Here is a 20,604-nt window from a genome sequence, read left to right on the forward strand (position 1 = left end):
TATGAGTTTTATTTCCTCTCATCGAAACATTCTTTGATCTCAGAAATAGGATACAGGTCACACTCTATATATCCTATCTATATAACAATGCATGTTTAAAAAATATTTAAATTTTTAAGATACGCAACATATAGTAATGTAAAACGGTAAGTTAAAAAATATTGGGGGCACTAGATTTTTTTTTAAATCTCAAAGTGGGCGGTGGTCGAAATAAGTTTGAGAACCTGTGATTAAAATTTTCAACATCTTTGGCTGACTTGAATTATCGGGACGCAACCAAGAACTATTTCTAACGTCATATTTAAAAATACAATGTTGTGTTGGTACCTGTGCTTTCATTTCCCGGTTGCCATCATTTAATTGACTATTCAAACTCTTTTATAAAATATTTCATCATTGGACGGATACGAATTTGGGTACTGTGTATATAAAATATAAAGTACCCTTTATGTTAACCTTTGGTTATGTATGCGCACCCGCTATTGATGGAAATTATTGCCTATTAGGTATACCTATCAATAAATAGACGGCTTTCAGAACAGCGCATCGTTTTCCAGACACATTAACACAGCCCATACTAAATTCTAGATTCTAGATATCCACCACTAGGCGGGGGAGCTATTTATGGAAGCAGTCTCAAAAAAACACTTAATCAACCTGTCAAGCAGTAGGAAGTGCTAGGATTCTATATTATCCATCTATATAACAACTCGGTTATAGGATAGAGCGAATCTTTACACTAAAGATTACAGTGGCGTATACATACTTTTAGAACAAGGTAAGTTAACAATAATTAATAGATAAATACGAAAGTTATATACAAAAAATACTAAGAAAACAATATTGCTAAAACGTTTTTTGGCAATAGTGTATAAGTATAGCAGTGGCGAAAAGTTTCAGTCAAGAACTAAGACTACAATGTGTAGATAGCGTTTGTTAGTTTTTTAAATTCAACTAAACCCTTCCCCGAGCCATAGTAGATAGTAATCAAAAAATATTTGTTTATCTATAAAATATCTAAAATTATTCCATTAAACCAAACATCATTTTAAATATTTTATAGATAGAAGAATATTTTTTATCAATTACGGTTTGGTATAGGCAATGCATTTAAAAAACCAATTAACACCATCTGTAAATGTATTTTTAATACAATGAAAACAAATAAGTATGGCTGAAAAGGTGTGCACTATTTTTGTTGGATCGCCCATCGCATAGGAGACTATTATAGTTTGGTTTAGGCAGGGTTTAATTGAATTTTAAAAAGTAACCATCACTGTCTGCAAATTGTATTCTTAGTTCAATGAAAACAAATATGTACCTATGACTGACAAAGTTTAGTGTGCACTATATTTATATCAAATCTTAACAGCCTACCTCCATATAATAGAACTAACGATCTCAGACGACAATAGTTAAGTACTCTCCACTCGAACGTATCATATTACATTGTATTAGATAATATAATGATTAATCGATATCAAACCTTTCAATTCAAACATTTGTCAATTGATATCTCAATTAAATAGTCGTTCCACACATATTTTTTTATCCAAGAATGATGTAAAACTATTAAATACTAAATTCACACAAATAAATTAATTAATTTGAAGTATTTAAATATATACATCCTCAATATGTAATACAGTGTACAAGTTCATAATATCATGTAATATTAATATAGATATGAAGCATTAAACAACCATTGAAACAGGTCTGTGTTTATTAATCAAATATATATCCTTATAAAATTAAACTTAGTAGTTGGACATCATACCAAATTAAAATACCAAAAAACTACAAAATATTAAGATCCCGACAGAATGTGATGAACCACCACTTGCACTACGGATGTAGTGAGGAAGCAAAGACTTTAATTGCTACCTCAGATATCTACAAATAATTATTTTTGACAGATTTGACCACAAGTGTCGAATTTAAGATTTTCATTATTCCAATGCTGAAGTAATACAATAACAAACATTTGACCAAAAATAGTTTGATAACACGTGTTATTCGTTGGTCCTCTGAGAAAGCAGTGATGCGATTGTTCAGTGCAGTTGTGCGGCTAGACGCTTCTTATTGAAACGTTTCCAATAAAAATATTTAAAAGTCTCACAATAATGCCTTTTGGTAAACGGGCAATTTATTCATTTTATATTATACAATCCGAAATATCACTGTGTTTCTTGCTTTGTCTACGATTGACCTTAGACAATTCTAAACAACTAACAAGACACGTAATACATTTGAATTAAACATACATAATTTGAAAACTTATCATGCATATACCCACTAGAAAAAAAATAGAAAAAAATACAACACTCGACGGGACTTGAACATGTACACGCCGGATTCGTGCCAGTGTGCTTTTCAAATTAAGTTTTGATTAGTGTACAAGAGAGTTTACGTATATTATACCTGATTATAACCGTAACTTTATATTTTGAAAATTATCCGTTTTCTCTTGAAGTGGCTGGTAGGTAATGTTTAAATGTATGTATATAATGCACGTCACTGTTAGGTAGGTACTCCATTTATATTACTTCCGTGAAGTAAATACTTTCGCGCTGATCTTTCATTAATAATTAATATAGTTTTAATAAATAAACATCACTGAAATAGTATCTTTCGAAAACTGTTGCGTATATAATCGTTTACTATGTAGACGATCAAAGTTAGCATTTTTGCTCACTCAAATAACTTAACTGATTATTTTTTTATAATGGTACCTACCTACCTATTACTCTTGTATCACTGTAGATGAATGCCATCCAAAAATCTTTGAATCAGGCTGAATTGCATCGCTGTGAGAGATATAGGTACAAGCTTTTGCTCATAATGATCAACTTATCATAGCAAAGAATATGGCCTCTATGCTGAATGATTCCATTAATTTCTAGCTCAATTAATAAATTAAACTAGAATTATCACAAATAACTAGTTTAAAAACCATTGAAATATTTCAATATTACTTTTTTTTTATATTACTACAAATTAATGAGTAAAAAATAAGTACATAATTTTGAGGTTTTTGCAACTTTCTAGCTGCAACAGAAAAATAGTCTTTCGTTGAACATATCACGGGACCCTACATTTGAATGTAAAGCATCAGTATTTTTTTATAACCGGGAAAATTTCAGCAGCAGTAAAATTACACACGACTTAAGTCGCCATCCACTCAAGTGTGCTTTAACTAAATTTACATAACTTTAAGTTAAAAGTACATATGGAAGAGAGGAGAAGAAAGAGGTTTTTTTTTTTAAATAAGTAGGTAAATAACAAAAACTATTGCAAAACCGCCAAACAATCTAAGTAAATAAATCTTCACGTTAATAGTATGATACCGCAAATTTTATAAATGCAACAATATTAACCACTGCCAACCAGATCGGCCGGTAATTAACTTCCCGGATTTGAGCAGCTCTTCCCTTTATAATGGAATGTGGTTCCGCCACACCATAATATTTCGTCAACCCAATATACCCTGGGAACGGTATTTTGGTCGTCTTATGTATATCCTTTGGATATCACTGGGCCATCATGCCATACATGCAGCGCTCGAAATAGAATAATATTAATTTACGAAACGGAGCGCTCGATAATTTTCCGAAAATATTAACATAGTTATCTAATTTTATGTATATTTTATTTAAAATAAGTGTATAAGATTTTCATTATATGGCCTATCTACCTCAGATGGTCAGATTAATTTTTCCACGAGACGGTTGCCGATTGCATCAACAGGAACGGCGCTCCGGTCATTTTGAGCCTTGCATACATGCCAACACACACCTCTCTATATCAAAATTTTCTGAATCTTTCCATTACTAAAGGTTCAAATAGACTATATGACGATCGGGCACATATATGCTAAGAGCGTTTTAGCGTCTATGATCAAATCTATGCCATTCCGACATTTATACATACATATTGTATGACAGCTATGACATCGTATTTACACTCTGTGACACCCTGTGACACAGGACGCCAACATAAGAAACGGGTTTTTCGACATATATATGACCGATCGTCATAGAGAGTATTTGAAGCATAAGAGACCACGTTTCACACGCATATCTAAACCCTGGAAGTTGTATTGATTCAACACTCTACTCTTGAGACACAGTGGGAGATCAATCTTGAAAACGAATGCACCTCCCGCCAACTTTGTTAGACGTACAATTAGATGAATGTCTTGAACTTTTTGGTAGTAGGTATTTAATATAGTACTCACTGATATAGGCGGACTTTTGTGTTTCTAAATAATGTCATATAATATTACCATATCGGCGTAATACAGAATGCAATAGAATGCAAACACAAAAGTGTAGTTAATGTAAAGTTATTTAAAAAACGTTGGCGCGAAATAGCGACACTCAGGTTTTATATTAGCAGCATTTTGGTTTTTTTAAGCACAGCTATTTTTCCCGCGATATGCAATGTTGTTTATGCTGTAAGTACGTACGCCGAGAAATAATTCTCTTCCTGTACAATTACGCGCGAAAGTTTACTCGGTGCTTCGTACTCGGGAGGATATTTAGTGCAATTAGTAAACTAGTAGGTCTCTTTATATCCCACATTTTTTTCTTGTTGTTTTATTTTAATGTTTTATTTGTAGCAACGCCGCCGTCTTGTTTAATGGATTTATGCAGCTTGAATTTATTACGAGTCGGCATGAATTACCTAAATCTTCGCTTCGTATTTATTTTATTTTTGTTTTTGTACACTGTAATGTAAAAGTCTGATATCTCTTTAATTAAATGAATACTGAAGTAGGATTTTTAAGTGGATACTACTGAGTTTAAAACGATTCAGAGATTTGAGTTTGACAGATAATCTATCAGTGTTGTTCAATTCAATTTAATTTAAAATATTGATATATATTTTATAGTTTTATATAAATATGTTTTTACTTTTATAATTACAAATATTTTGGTTTGCGTCCAGGTTTTCGTTATACCCTATAATAAATAAATCATAATGTATCACTTTACGTATTCAGGCGGTTAATTATGTAAATAGGTTTACCGACTGAACCGTCAAAAAGTGCTATCTTTTACCAGCCCTTCTCTATGCTGTGTTAACTTGTAGAGCGAGACAGAATACGTCAATTTTACATATTGAGAATTGAGATGCAAGATCTGATTGTTTTGAAATATGATTACGTCACGGCCGCCGTCTTAATTTATAGTTTCCCGCAAGCTGTCAAAAATCGAGTGACTAGTCACTAGTAGCAGCTGGTAGTCACCTCATATTTGGGTACTGTTCGATTATACGGAACATAGCGGAAAACGCATTTTGAAAATAGCCGATAAACTGGATTATTTGTTAGGTTAACCTAACCAAACCTAACCTAACCTAACCTAACCTAACCCAACCCAACCTAATCTAACCTTAACTAACCCAAACTAACAAATAATCCAGTTTATCGGCTATTTTCAAAATGCGTTTTCCGCTGTATTCCGTATAACCGAACAGTACCCATATTTGTTTTACTGCAATTACATTTATTTTATTTTGTTAACTGTCAATTCATGGTGGAACTGCATTGTATTATTGTTTACTGAAAAAGTTTAATTGAAAATGTCCCTCTGAGGCGGACGAAACCGGTCTTAATTTATTGATTAAAAGTGGAATAAGTAGCCCAAAAATGCGTTTTATTAAATAAAACAATAACATTTCAAATATTTCGTGCTGCAATCGCAATGGCATGACTAATAAATTTGTAGGTTATGTTGATATGTCTGACGTGTCAATTCAAAATTCTTGTGATCGGACATAATCCGCTTGGGTTCGGACGTAACCGCCAGCACTAACATACCCGAATAATTTGACCGGCATGTCTACCAACCTAAATTTTTGCCATATTATAAATTTTACCAATTATTGTAGATAGCTGTTGATAACCGTCTTGCATATGAAATGCCTTTCGTGTTAATTTGGACCAATGAAAATAACGGAAACGTGCTAAAGTGATATCTGTTAATAATAGACCCGCTGGGACCAAAAAATAATAATAAAATATTGTTAACTGGGTTACTTTACCGGGTGTGGTACGGATATCGAGTGTGGAAAAATCTGGGATAAACTTAAACGTCTGATATATAAATAATATAATATTATCAATAGTTATGTCTGCCTCATAATAAGTGACAAAGTGTAATACGTAAACGAAACACGCATTCAGTATTTGAGGTCTATGATGACTGGTTTTTTGTGAATTTATTAACCTCTTATATGGGTTAAAAATTCTAATACGTAATACGTAGTTTTTCTTCGTGGTACCCAACTGCGCTGTTGGTCTAACTCAGCGAAAAATTACAATCAGAAATATTTTTTAAAATAACATTTTGCATAATACATTTTAAAAGTTTAGTTTAATTTAAGATATCGCGTCATACTTATAACTGAGGTAGGTACGTAGCGAGAGATTAGATTAGATTTGGTTAGGTTAGGTTACGTTACGTTAGGTTAGGTTTGGTTAGATTAGGTTAGATTAGGTTAGGTTAAGTTGGGTTGGGTCAGGTTAAGGCTAGGTTAGGTTGGTTTAGGTTAGGTTGGTTTAGGTTAGGTTAGGTTTTTTTAATGCGTTTATTCAAGTTTTATGTAGCTAACATCATTAAATACACATATTCCATTTTATTTCACATTTATATCGATTGCATTTCGTATTTCATGCTAAGTCTTGCTTATTATGTACAAGGCGAGTAGTTGTCTACACTTGCATTTACAGTTTACGATTAAAATTTATTAAATAAAAGATAATGAATTAGTGTTTCTATCTAATCATTGTACCCCCAGAATACGGCAGTCACTGGCAGCTCCATCTAACCAGCGAATCTTTGGCCTCCCTCTTCCTCTACATCCTATTGGATTGCTGGACATCACTCTCTTTGTCGGTTCATTGTCATTCATACGGTGCACATGACCTAGCCATCGCAGTCTCCCAATCTTAATTGATTGAACTGCGCTGCAATCTTCGTACAGCCCGTAGAGCTCAGCATTATATCTTCTCCTCCAATTGGTGCCATCCCTGATCGGTCCATATATACGGTGGAGAATTTTTCTTTCAAAGATGTTCAGGGCTCGTTCATTTCGCAAAGTTAATGTCCAGGTTTCCGATGCGTAGGTGAGCACTGGTTTTACAATTATTGTCTTGTAAAGAGTGCTTTTAGTTCGGCGAGATAGTAAGCGGGACTTAAAATGTCTTAACAGACCAAAGTAGCATTTATTCGCAGACATGATTCTCTTGTTGATTTCTTCTGTAATATCATTATGTCGAGTTACAAGAGATCCGAGGTATATGAAACTGTCGACCGTATCAAACTTGTATGCACCAATATCTAACTTGTCAATGCTTGCACAAGCTCGAATGTCATTGTTTCTCCTAAACTGTAGAGCATCTTTTATTGTCGGGAAGAATCTTTTGGTTATCTGTCCTCTTTTTTTTTATATATGCTTTATCTCATAGATGATTAGATGATTTTTTTCATATAGGTATGTCTGTGGGAATTTTTCTAAGTCTGGGGTAGTCTTGTTCTTAGTGGCGGCATTCGCTAAATTCATCTGCTCTATCGTTGCCTTGTTCCTTTTTGTGTCCTCGTATCCATCCTAAGTTAACACTGTTGCCATTGTCTTGTATAGTTTTCATTGACTGCCTGATTTTTCAATTAATGGGTTGACTGACTTTGTATCTGCTATGCTGCTTACTTCTGATTTACAATCGGAATATATGTTAACATATTTATATTTTTGACTATGTTTTTTGTCCACTCCAGTGCCATTTTTAATACAAGTAGCTCTGTCTGGAAAATGGGGCAGAATAGTGCAATTTTAAACTTTGACGCCGGGAGTTCTCTTCCGTTCACATAAGGAACAAATGCTGCCCTCCACGTTTGCATTTAGGAGACTTCCATCAATTAATTTATCTCGACGGTGCTTGGTGTCGTGTCAAATAACGTAGTGTCCATGTAAGCCAGTCTGTAGTGGAGTCTTATGAAGTCTAAGTGTTGAATGAGGAAAGGTGAAGTATACGCACACCCCCTCATATTTTCTATCTGCTAGTATGTCGCCTATATTACCCGATTTTCTTCCTTCGTAGATTTTCCGAGCGAAAGCGATTATCTTTAAATCCAGTGGTGAAAGTCTCTCAAGTGCTTGAGCAGACATCAATGGGAGTGTGCGATATCCTTTGCATAGATTGCATAGAGGCGTTGTACTCGATTTCATTTTATCTGGTTGCATTTTCGTTTTGCCATCCTCCCCATACGCTTGACGCGTATGTGATTAAGGGTTTTACTTCTCCCAGATATAATTGGCGCATCACTTCCACTGACGTCCATGTTGGTTTCGCCACTCTGACGAGTAATTTAGATAATAAGGTTGCTCTTTTACAGACTGCGTCGATATGTTTTGACCAGTTGAGGTTTTTGTCAATGGTTACACCTATAACTTTAAAGTAATCAACCATGGTTATTTGTCCAAGGAACAAAATCTCAAGAAGCATTTGTATCTGCATCGTTTGATGTTTGTTTAGAAATAGCAAAAGCAAAATAGCCATTTTTGGGTGGAGAATTAATTAAAAAATGTGCAATAAAAATGGCTCGAGCTTTTAATCACAACGAAATGACAAGAAAATTCCACACAGTTTCACTTTATCATGAGACTGTAAACCGATGTGTAGACGAGATCAGTATACATGTCACTGATAAATACATTTGCAAATCAAATTGCAGGTATTTTTCCGTTGTATTGGATGAAAGTACAGATATTTCCGATACAAGTCAAATGCTTATTTTTATAAGAGCTGTAATGAAAACTATTGTCATTCAGAAGAACTTTTAAAATTACGATCATTGTACGGAACAACAAAAGGTTTACGAGCGTACCTTCTCTGACATGAAATACATAAAATCAAAATATAGAAACAGCTTGAAGGACTCCACGCTTGAAAATATAATTAGACTTGCCACAATAAACAAAATGTTGACATTGACATAAAAGAAATTGTTGCACAATGCTCCCATTAAGTAATTTATAAGAACGTCCTATAAACTTTAATCTTTGTTTTGAAAACGTAATTAATTTATGATGAATAAAAAAATTTACAAAAAAAAAACTTCAAAATATTATTGTTTTTATTATTTCTAGTTGTGTTATTTTGATTTATTTGTCTAAAAAAATAACTTTTGAATTGACATTAACTGACTTTTCATTTACCTATCCTCTTTGGCCCCGAAATGTTTGCTTAAGAAAAATTGGCCCAAAAGGCCTAAAAAAGTTGGACAGCGCTGGTGTGGACCATTCAATTTACAAAGCACGAAATCCAATACGTCTTAGGGCAAATATAAAAAAGTTGTATTGAAGATATACTTACAGAAGAATGTAACCCCGCATTAGATTAAAAATCGTCTTTCTCCAACATTTTTGACGAAGCTTTCATGATTACTGAAGAGAAAATAAATGTATCTATTTATATATATAATATTTATCCAATAAATAACCCCGTGTGAACTAGGTTTTCACGATAGTTAAGAATGAATTTACTAAACAGAGGCGTCACAATATTTTACGTATAGTAAAAATCTGGCTTTTCTACTGCTATTTTTATCATTCAGTTTCTCGATATATAATCGCAAAGCCTTGTATAAATATAAAATTCGTGCACATATTTTCAGCACATACCAGCAGTACATTACTGTACACTTTCCATTGCAGGTTGTGTGTCTGTGAATAGAATATGAAAATGTTTTCTAGCTTCCGGAAAATTCGAGAGAAGCCTTGCACTCGGATTATTTATAGTTTTCCTCTCAAAGAGGGAAAATGGTTCGCGATTAGCTGCATTTCATGCCGACATAATAAAGTACGCTGAACGGGATTTGTATGGAGGCTACCTTTAAACTTTGTAATCCAGTACTATGAATCAAACAATATTCATATCATATTATTTTATAAATTCACTCGTGTACAATTCACTCGACTGAAAAAAATGTCACGGAAAATGTAATGTTTAAAACAATGGTAAAAATAAATATAAATCAATATTTATTAATCAAATGCTTATATATGGGGGTAACTAATAAAAACGATTATTTCAAATCGGTTTTCTTACTAAATAGTCGATTTTCCTTACTCCTTCCACACGATTTTTTTTTAAATCGAGTCCAGTCATAATTACCAGCGCGCTGTAGAGATGGCGTCTCTGAGTTGGGCAAAAACGCATATTGTATTTTTCATTGTATATTTGAATCCAGTCAAAGTAGAAAAAAACACAATTTTATAATAAACTAACTCAGATTCCATCTCATGACATTATGCAAAATTATGTGCAAAGTCGAGGTGCTGAGGATCGAATTCATACAAGTGCACCAGTGGCTAAGTTGAGTAAATTTATTTCATAGTAAAATTAAATATGCGAATGCAAATTCTATATAGGTGTGTCATTTTGTTTAACGGCCCACATGCTCGTCGTAGGTCAAAATTGAGTTTCCATTGTATTTTCAAACCATGATCCTGGACACTCCTTAAACGTTGTAGATAATCTATTTATATAATTTTGAAGCCTTATTATCCTTTATATTTATTTTAAACATTTGATGACTGCATAAAGTATTTTTGTTACATAAAATAGTATTCTTTTAAACCTCTCGCTCTAATGTTTTAGAATATAGTCATATTTCGGTACATAACTGTGCAGTGGTGTTAAGATTTTTTACATTTATTAATTTTTAAACGCATTTATAAAACCATTAGTATAATTTATGACGAGATAATTTTAGATAAATAATAGCAATCATTATTCATAAGATGTTTATCACACTTGAATGGTCAAAGACATAGCTTATAATAAGTATCTTAGAATCATTTTCAAATGTGTTAATCTTAAAATCATAAAATGCCTAATTCTTGTCAAATTTGGGATCACAGAGATTATCAATATAATTTTTTATCTTGAATATTTTACTAAAATTATCTCATCATAAATTATACTAATGGTTTTATAAATGCGTTTAAAAAACATGTACCGAAATATGACTATATTCTAAAACATTAGAGCGAGAGGTTTAAAAGAATACTATTTTATGTAACAAAAATACTTTATGCAGTCATTAAATGTTTAAAATAAATATAAAAGATAATAAGGCTTCAAAATAATATAAATAGATTATCTACAACGTTTAAGGAGTGTCCAGGATCATGGTTTGAAAATACAATAAAAACTCAATTTTGACCTACGACGAGCATGTCCCCCCTTAAATTAAGAATTTCTCCTAAATGATTCTCTGTTACTATTCCACAAAACTAAACACCACGGGAAAAGGTTGAGATTTTTTTATGTTTTTTTTTAATCTGAAGAAGGGCAAAGCAAACCAAAACATTCAAATTATATAATCTCTATATATATAAAAATCTCGTGTCACGATGTTTGTGGTCGAACTCCTCCGAAATGGCTCGACCGGTTTTTATGTTTTTTTTTATGTATATTTTTTAGGTATGATAATAGGTCAACAAGTATATTTCATACCGCTAGGTGATTAGGGTATCTCTATCCAGACAAATTTTTCTTTTATTTTTTTGAAAATTTCTTTTTGTATTTTTTTTATTATTTTGCATCAAAAAATACCTATAACCCCAAATTTTCACCCTCTTACCCCCACCCTCCCATTTTTTAATCGCGATTTTATTATTTTAGTATGAACAAATTTAACCGTCGTTCGTATTTCAAACAGAACGAAATTATGTATGTTGTTGAATGACAGATGGCGCTACGTCCGAGAAGAATTCAAGAGAAGCGTCGCGTCATTTTGACATTTCATTCGGCATATCACAACGCAGTGCGTGCAAAATTTTGTACGATTTATTTTAATTTATCTATTTTTATGTGCGTGTATTACAGTGCACAATGCCATCAAGACGCAAGGGGGGCCATTTGGGCCGTCGTACGAATAAAGCAACAAACATGCGAAATAGTAGAGTAGAAAGAACAGACGAACAAATCCAACAATCTAACAAAAACGTGCGTGTAAGCATGTCGCAATTGCGTGCATCCCAATCACAAGAGGCACGAGCTGGACGCAATCAACAACGACAATTGGAACGGAGCCAAGCGCGCCGGTTCGTAGTTAACACACGCAGAGCAAATGACCGACAACGCCAACAAGTACATCGAACATTTACATCCGCTTCGTTCCTTCGTCTCGCATTCGAGTACGAGCCAGATATTGAATATTCCGCTCATCCGAAAGTGCTGATTGGTGCTAAGGACAAAGAATGTCCCCATTGTCATGCGCTCAAATTCAAACATGAGTCAGCCGGGATGTGTTGCGCATCAGGAAAAGTGCAACTACCAGAAATTGAGATACCACCAGAACCATTGAACGGCTTGCTCATCGGCACGGTTCCAGATTCAAACCTGTTCCTGAAGTCCATTCGCACATTCAATTCATGCTTCCAAATGACTTTGTTTGGAGCAACAGAAATATTTCACAATACTGCGGCAAATGGTCAACAATTCCATTCTACGTTCAAAATCAAAGGCTAAGTATACCACAAAGTAGGCTCATTGCTGCCAATGCCAAACGAACCACATAAATTTTTACAAATCTACTTCATGGGCGGTAAGGATATCAATCATGTGGATGCACGTTGCGGCTACAATAGCCTCAATTCGCCTAATGCCAGGCGCATCGTCGGCAAACTGGACGCCCTGTTGAATGAGCACAATGAATTATTGAAATTCTTCAAAGCACACATGCACGAATTGCAAAGTGACAATCACGCTATTGTCATCAATACTGATAAAACACCAGCTGGAGAGCACATGCGTCGATTCAATGTGCCTGTTGTTGACGACATTGCTGGAATCATGGTTGGCGACCGCACATCGACGCGAGAAATCGTGATTCGAAGAAAAAACAATAATCTGGAGTTCATCGCTGACACACACCGTTCATACGACGCTCTCCAATGTCCGCTAATTTTCTGGAAGGGACAAGACGGATATTGCATAAACATTAAACAACGAGATCCTGTCACAGGTAATTCATTCATTATGAACTCATTTTGAATTGAGAAAATGAATGGTTGATGTTTTTTTTTGTTTTTATCGGCGGTCATCGTCTACAGCGCTCTATTCATCTTTCTGTCATAGATCCCATCCCGACACACTTACGATACATTTGTTATTTTTTATTTAACAACCAAAATATTCACTATAAATAATTTATATGGCAGAACAACGTTTGCCGGGTCAGCTAGTAATTCTATGAAAATGACATTTTATACATTGGAAATAGGATAGTTATGTATTTGCATACAAAGCAATTACATGTGGTGATCTAATTTATATGAATCACATTATTTATATGTGGTGATTAAAGCTTGTGATTTTTCGAGACTTTTAGATTGGTTTTTTGATTTCTCGAGATTCTCCAAAAATCGTCATTATTACAAAATAACCATTTCTTACCGATTATTTTTTTCATGTTTTAGATCTTCCGGGTAAATTTTCTCGAGACGAGATTTCTCGATCACAACATCTAGTGATGATGCAAAAACTGCCCTTAACTCTTTTTTTTAATTACTTGTGATAATAATATGTCACAATATGTACTCGTTTAATCCTTAACACACCAATTACACACTCTTCTAACTAACAAAATGTCTTATCATTGATCATATATTAAATAATAACACGGTAGAATATACTAGTAACTAGAGTCTTATTTATTCAAATTTAATTGCAGAGTGCTTTTAAACTTTAGCTGGTAATAATATACTAGAATCTCTAATGAAGCAGGAAACTTAGAATGGCTGTTAATAACTTAGTTTGGCCATATTGTTGCAAAATAGTCGCGATGAATTTCTCTGAAACACTGAATATGGAGCGGAAAATTTTATGTGCTAATTATATTTCATTTCACTGCGACTACAACCTAATAATTTATGTTTTTTTTTTACTTTAACAAGCTATAAGAAATAAATACGAGAAGTCTCTCATCCGGTCAGTATGTCGCCTTAAAAGTATTATTACTATTGCTTTTGTTAGTATTATTAAAAGTAAGATTATGTAAATTCTGATTACAAATAATATCTCTTCGCTTTACTGTTGAAACCTTTTTTGAAAATCTTTTTTTATATTTTTCCTGTTCGTTTATCTTTATATTAAACCGCACAGTTTAGTAATAACCTTTACCATCCGTTCCACTGAAATATAAATATAATCAATTATAGTCACGCTTTAGTAATAATAATACATAGTGGTAACATCGTAGCTATTACACACATTCGATAATGACAGACCCCCACGGGCCACGACTTGTTATATAGTTACCTAAATCAAATAATTTAGAAATTTGCATACAAATTAACAATGTTGAATTTTAGATACGAGATATCAATGTTAGAACATTATTAGTGTCAGTTAACAAAATTCATTAATATATTAGGACCGGTTTCGTCCGCATCAGTGGGACATTGAGGCGGACGAAACCGGTCCTAATATATTAATTAAAGTGGAATAAGTACTATAAAAAATTGCGTTTTATTAAATAAAAACAACAATACAATGCAGTTCCACCATGAATTGACAGTTAACAAAATAAAAGAAAAAAAAATTCATTAAGACTGGGTACCTACTGAAAAATATTTTATTGAAAAGTATGTAAGTATTCTCTATACTTCGGGTACATTAGTTATATTTCTACACTATCCAAAATAAATAATTATTAACACTCAGACCAATAATATATAAATTCTAAAAGTAAAAAAAACAGTGCGTAGTAGGCGGTAACATTAAAGCTGTGCGCACATGACAACCACTAGCTGGTGCAGCAAATTGGAACGTCTTGAAGTTTTACCGTCAATGATTTTAACTGCACAATGTATCTCGCAATTCCCCATACACACTCCACATGTAGACTGTCTACATTACACGGCGACCGAAATCTTTTATTTTTATTCATTCGTTTTTTGCTCCCACAAATTTTCTGCTCCCAAGCACAACTACTTCAATAATAACTATCTAGCGATAGGTATACGATTGAGCTTAACTTTCAAAATGTTTATGTGTTTTAAAAATATTGTGACTAAAAAACCTTTTTTCTTCTACGCTAGGTAGAGGCTTGCCATAATTATGAAACTCTAAACCGGGACAAGAATGGGAGATAGGTCAAAAAAACAAATTTTACAACTAAAAATTGTTTTATTATTAATACTTTGGACGCTGAAGACGCACCTGGCGCGTAATGACCAGGCGGCCGATCGATGTAATTAACGTGAATTTTAAAGGTGGCTCATTCCAGCAAGAAGTACGACTAGTACAATAATAAATAAAATAATTTAAATTTCTGCTGCAGCAGAATAAAATTCTTCTTTTAACTCATTCGCTGCTGACTAGATAATGATTTTTTAATTACCACCTTTAAAATGCACGTTAATTACATCGATCGGCCGCCTGGTCATTACGCGCCAGGTGCGTCTTCAGCGTCCAACGTATTAACATTTTATTATTTAATTGTCTCATAAATAAATCAATCTGGTAACGACGCACTGTTCAAATTATGTTTTCAGTCAACATTTCCGATGTCTCGCCGTGAACAGACTCAAAATCCAGCAGTTTTACGTACATACCTTCCAATGGTAAAAAGTATATAACAACAACAGGCGCTAGTTTTACTTATTTTCCATTTGAAGTGTTGTTAGTAACACTTACAAAATGCGTCTTCTGTCTACCGCCTGCCAATCATTCATATGCGGAATAACAGCCGGGACAAAATTCCAAACCGGCCGGGACCAATGTCAAACCGGGACGTATGGTAAGCCTAACTCTAGGTAATTACCAAATAATTTTCGAGCTCTACTTTTTCGCAAGTTTTTGGAAATTCTCGTGTAACCCTGGGTGGAATCCCTGTCTTAAAAGGATTGTCATCGTCGTTCAATGACAACTACGATTGATAATATCCTTCAAAGTGGAGAAACCCGAACTTAAGCATTATTAAATTATATGGGTAGTATTTATATGAAGCGTCTATTTCCAAATACAAGTCCATAATTTATTCAGTATTTAAAGGCAATCGACAGTTTTGTGTTTCAAGCGTAAATGATGATATTCCTGTTAGTAAACAATCATAAAGATTCTCATCGGTGAGATAGTGATGGTGATTGAGACGAAACAAAGCAGACAAATCATTGCGAAAAATATTGCGGTAATGGCAAACGAAGTAAAAAAAATGAGATGTCGAATTAAAATTGGTGTCTCGCTCTCGCCATCCAGTGCTCTAGCAGAGTAGCCAGAAAACACGTCGACTTATACATACAAATGAGTTCGAATTACATATGATGTATTAAATAAGTATTTATGATACTTAAAAATTTCTGTTGCGGTCGAATAGTGGCGGGCGCACACAGTTCTGTCAGAGGACGCCATGGCGCCCGCGGGCACGGGGTTGGTAATCCCTGCATTAAAATATCGTGAAAACATTATTTCAAAGGCGAATCGAAAAAGTTCAAAATGTAAACCAAGTAAAACTTATCGAAAGAATTTTGGAAATACACGTCTCATGTTGTGTTATATTTTAATTGATCATCAACTCCATATAAATGTTTTTCAATGTAATAAAAAAAGCTATTTTTTACAAATATATAAATCTCGGAAGTTCACCTTTTGCCAAGAAATTGCGTGGGGTCCCGGGGAATCCGGGATTGCAATCCCTAGTCAGTAGTGGATACGTACGTTTTACACTGACAAGTTTTCCGGCGAATCTTTTGTACGGTGGCGTAAATATTTCTAAATCTCGTCACGTCCCGGATAAATGTAACGAACTAAACAACAAAGCTATGATGGTCGTCTTCTTTTCGAACACTTTCATCTTGTTTCCAACTATTTTTTGAAAGATGAGAGCTGGCCTACAAGACAAAATAATGTTTTATTTATAATAATAATACTTAGATAGTGTTCTTTGTGAAATTCTCTATCAAAACAAATAAATATTTTTTTCTAACAAAACTGCATTTAATTCGGAGAATTTTGTCTCAATATTATACTTGATTACAGTATACTATGCGGCGAGATACTTTCAAATACCAAAGACAAAAGTAACCCATTATACATATACTGCCCCGCTAAGTAAAAAGACAGTGTTTTTGGTTTTGGTGAAATGAAAACCCAAGTTTTAAACTACCTTTTCTATTATATCATGTAAAATTATTGGATTATTTTGACATAATGTGACATATGGCAATGTCTCCAATGCACTCCCTAGAGATGTAGATATTTTTGGCGATCCATTATATATTCTGTTTTTTAATTTCTATTTTATTGTTTAATTTGTACTTTTTGAATCATTGTTGTTTTTTTTAATTTTATTTCTTTGTATAAAACTATTTTTGCTTTCTTTTTTTCCTCCACTTTGTTTTTTCTGATTTTCCGAACTGATTACATGTAATTTTTATTCTAAATGTCATGTTGTGAACGTCCTGAATCAATAATTTGTTATGTACTCAACGTGTCTTTTTCAAATAAATAAATAAATTATACTTAGTTTAATAATAAACAGGATCAGATACTCATTACACCAGTTAAATGTCCCTTAGAAGCGGACGAATCCGGTCCTGTTTATTAAATTATGTGAAATTCGTACTGTATACCTGTATATTTAGAAATTATGTCAAAATAATCCAATAATTTTACATAATATAAGAGAAACGGTAGTTTGAAAATGGGTTCTCATTTCACTAAAATAAAAAACACTGTCTTTTACTTAGCATGGCAGTATAATGTCGGGTGCACACCGGCAACATGTCGCGCGACAACCTCGTTAAATTCTACGATAATTATCATAATTGCTTAAGAAATTTTACGATAATTATCATATATGTATCGTAAAATTTAACGAGGTTGTCGCGCGACATGTTGCCAGTGTGGACCCGGCATAACAGTTGCATTTATAAAGTAGCATGTGATGATTGTCGGATTTACGTCAAAAAGACTCAGCGGGTCATGTATATTACGGTTAATGAACAAATACTAATGTTACCTATTGGATACCAACAGTAATATTTTTTCATAATTTACAAAGCACCCTGCAGCTTGCAGTCAGTTAGTTATAATAGTTTTAATTAGTATAGTGTATAAACTTGTCTAAATTCAGGTATTCACAAAATACCAGATTCTATACAAATCATGAGAAATAGAATAATATTTTGCTTTAGCAAACAAATTTAGTTACGATTCAGTCCCATGGCCGACTGCACTGCCGCCCTCCAGTTTGACAAACATTTTAATTATTAAATAAATAGAAATTTGCACACCAAAATAGAGTGACATAGAATATATTAATACACAATAACAGTCTCTATATTAATAAACCATATTTTACTGTGGATATTAAAATATATTAATATTGGTTTATAGATATTGCCGACTTTGCAACTATGTCTATTTCAGCGGAAGAAACTAGATTTTATGGATAATTCACTGAATTTGTGTTTTTTTTAAATATAGGTACATAAAATACCTACCTACCTAAAACTATTCAAAAAAACTATCAATGAATTCTGAAGGAACTTTTCGACCTTAATTTTAATAATATAAATCGCCCAAGGCCGAGCATAGTCAGATCGGGGTACAGGAATAGCGAGTTACTATGGTGCAAGACGCAAGTTATTGATTATCTTAAAATCCAATGCAGTGACCTACCTAGAGATAAAGATTGATTTGAATATTTCATTCAAATTAATTTATGTATTACCATTTTACAACAATAATCGTTTTCTACAGACATTTTACGATACTGTATTCGAAGGATAAGCAACAACTAACACTTTGATCAAAAATTATTTTCAGCATCGTGCCCCGGCCTGAATTTAATCGACCTTATAAATAACCATAAAATACGATTTACCTGTACCACTACCAAATCGACTGTTCAACGAACTGGAATTTTAGCGTTTTTGTTTTAATTGTAAGTTTATCTTTAAATTCAAAAATGGTTTTTAATATTTTTCGATACCTATGTAATGAATAAATAAAATACCTTAAAATGTATGTATATCAGAAAAATGTACCTAATGAATTGCATACATCGTCTTCTGCCGCTAGATACCACTAGTAGCATTACACTTCTATTTAAAGAACAAAAATGTATATTATACAACTGATTGTAACTAAAGCAAATAAAGATATTGCCGAAATAAATTATCAAATCAACTTCCCCAACAGGTGCTATTTTATATAATATAAACCATATTTTGAAAAATGAGCCCCTCAAAGAAAACCAAAACAATACTCTTGCGCCTAGTATCGATGGATATTGTCAGAATATTGGGTGATGAGAAAAGAAATTGAGAAAAATATTTATATAAGTATTATAAGATAGGGAATCCTGAAAAAAATTTTGGAGCTGTTAAAGAAAGGAACAAAACTGCTAGCAAGAACTGAAAACACCTTGACAGCCAAAAATGGCTGGACTGCACTACGGGTGATTCAATGATGTTCAGAAAAAGTAATTAAAATGAATCCCCGCCGATAATGAATTATATTGGCAAAAGATGATGATGAATTTGTAAAAAAAATATATCCTACCCACTGATAACAATTAGCAAACTGCTTTACCGAGGGAACCACGGCAGTTAATATCAGTTGTCAACCCTTTGCAGTCACCTGTCTCATTTTCGGTGTGCACTCAGCTGAAGAAAATTCTAATACAGGTACATTTTCCGGCTGAATCAGCGTCAAGTATCAACACCCTCGTAAATCTTTTGCCACCAATAAATTTATATTTGCATTTTCCTGCGTTTTTCGTAAAAGAGAAAGAGAGTAGATAGATACATATCACCTTTATACACATTGCTTCACGGCTTCAGCTATATACGTTCTGAGAGTTGACAATACCTCTTACTGTGGAGATATATCTCACATGTAGGTACTTAAAAAGAGTCAATACACCATGCTTTTCATTTGAAAATGTTACACGTACTCACATCATAGTAAAGTATTTTTCTTATATTGCATACAAGATGTTTTTTCATAAATTCATTATAATCGTAAAAAAATAACTATTATAATATCTGTATCAGAGACAGTGTCATATTATATACCTACAATTTTGCAAAAACTGTATTAAATAAAAATTAAATATATTGAATATAGACATAAATAAATTATCATTTCATTCAAAACCAATTCAACATTATTGCGTCAATTCATAACAATATAAACCTGAAATTTCTAAACACCAAAAAACCATAATTAGTCCACACATATTATAAAGCAGCCGAAAAATTTTAAATTGCACTTTCCTGAAACTAATCTTTTTGGATACCTATACGGTCCAATGGCCTTTCTAAAGAATAGTACGAATATATTGTATTACAACTTACAACACAAGTTCAGAACGTTTGTAGCATGATTGAATTGGTCACAATAAAATAATTAAGACTTTCTGCGCTGAAAACATTGAACGAATTCTTTGGAAGTAATAAAAAAAATATTTTAATTTTGTAACACCGGTAACTAAGTACTAACTAACTTCACTATGTCACGCTTCAGCATCGGAGCTCAAGGTCGCGCTGCTTCCATTGGTCCACCACCATGTCCCACGC

This window comes from Rhyacophila brunnea, unplaced genomic scaffold (assembly GCF_057557595.1).
Source record: "Rhyacophila brunnea isolate RB1 unplaced genomic scaffold, BYU_Rbru_1.0 scaffold_1, whole genome shotgun sequence".
NCBI classification, from domain to species: Eukaryota; Metazoa; Arthropoda; class Insecta; order Trichoptera; family Rhyacophilidae; genus Rhyacophila; species Rhyacophila brunnea.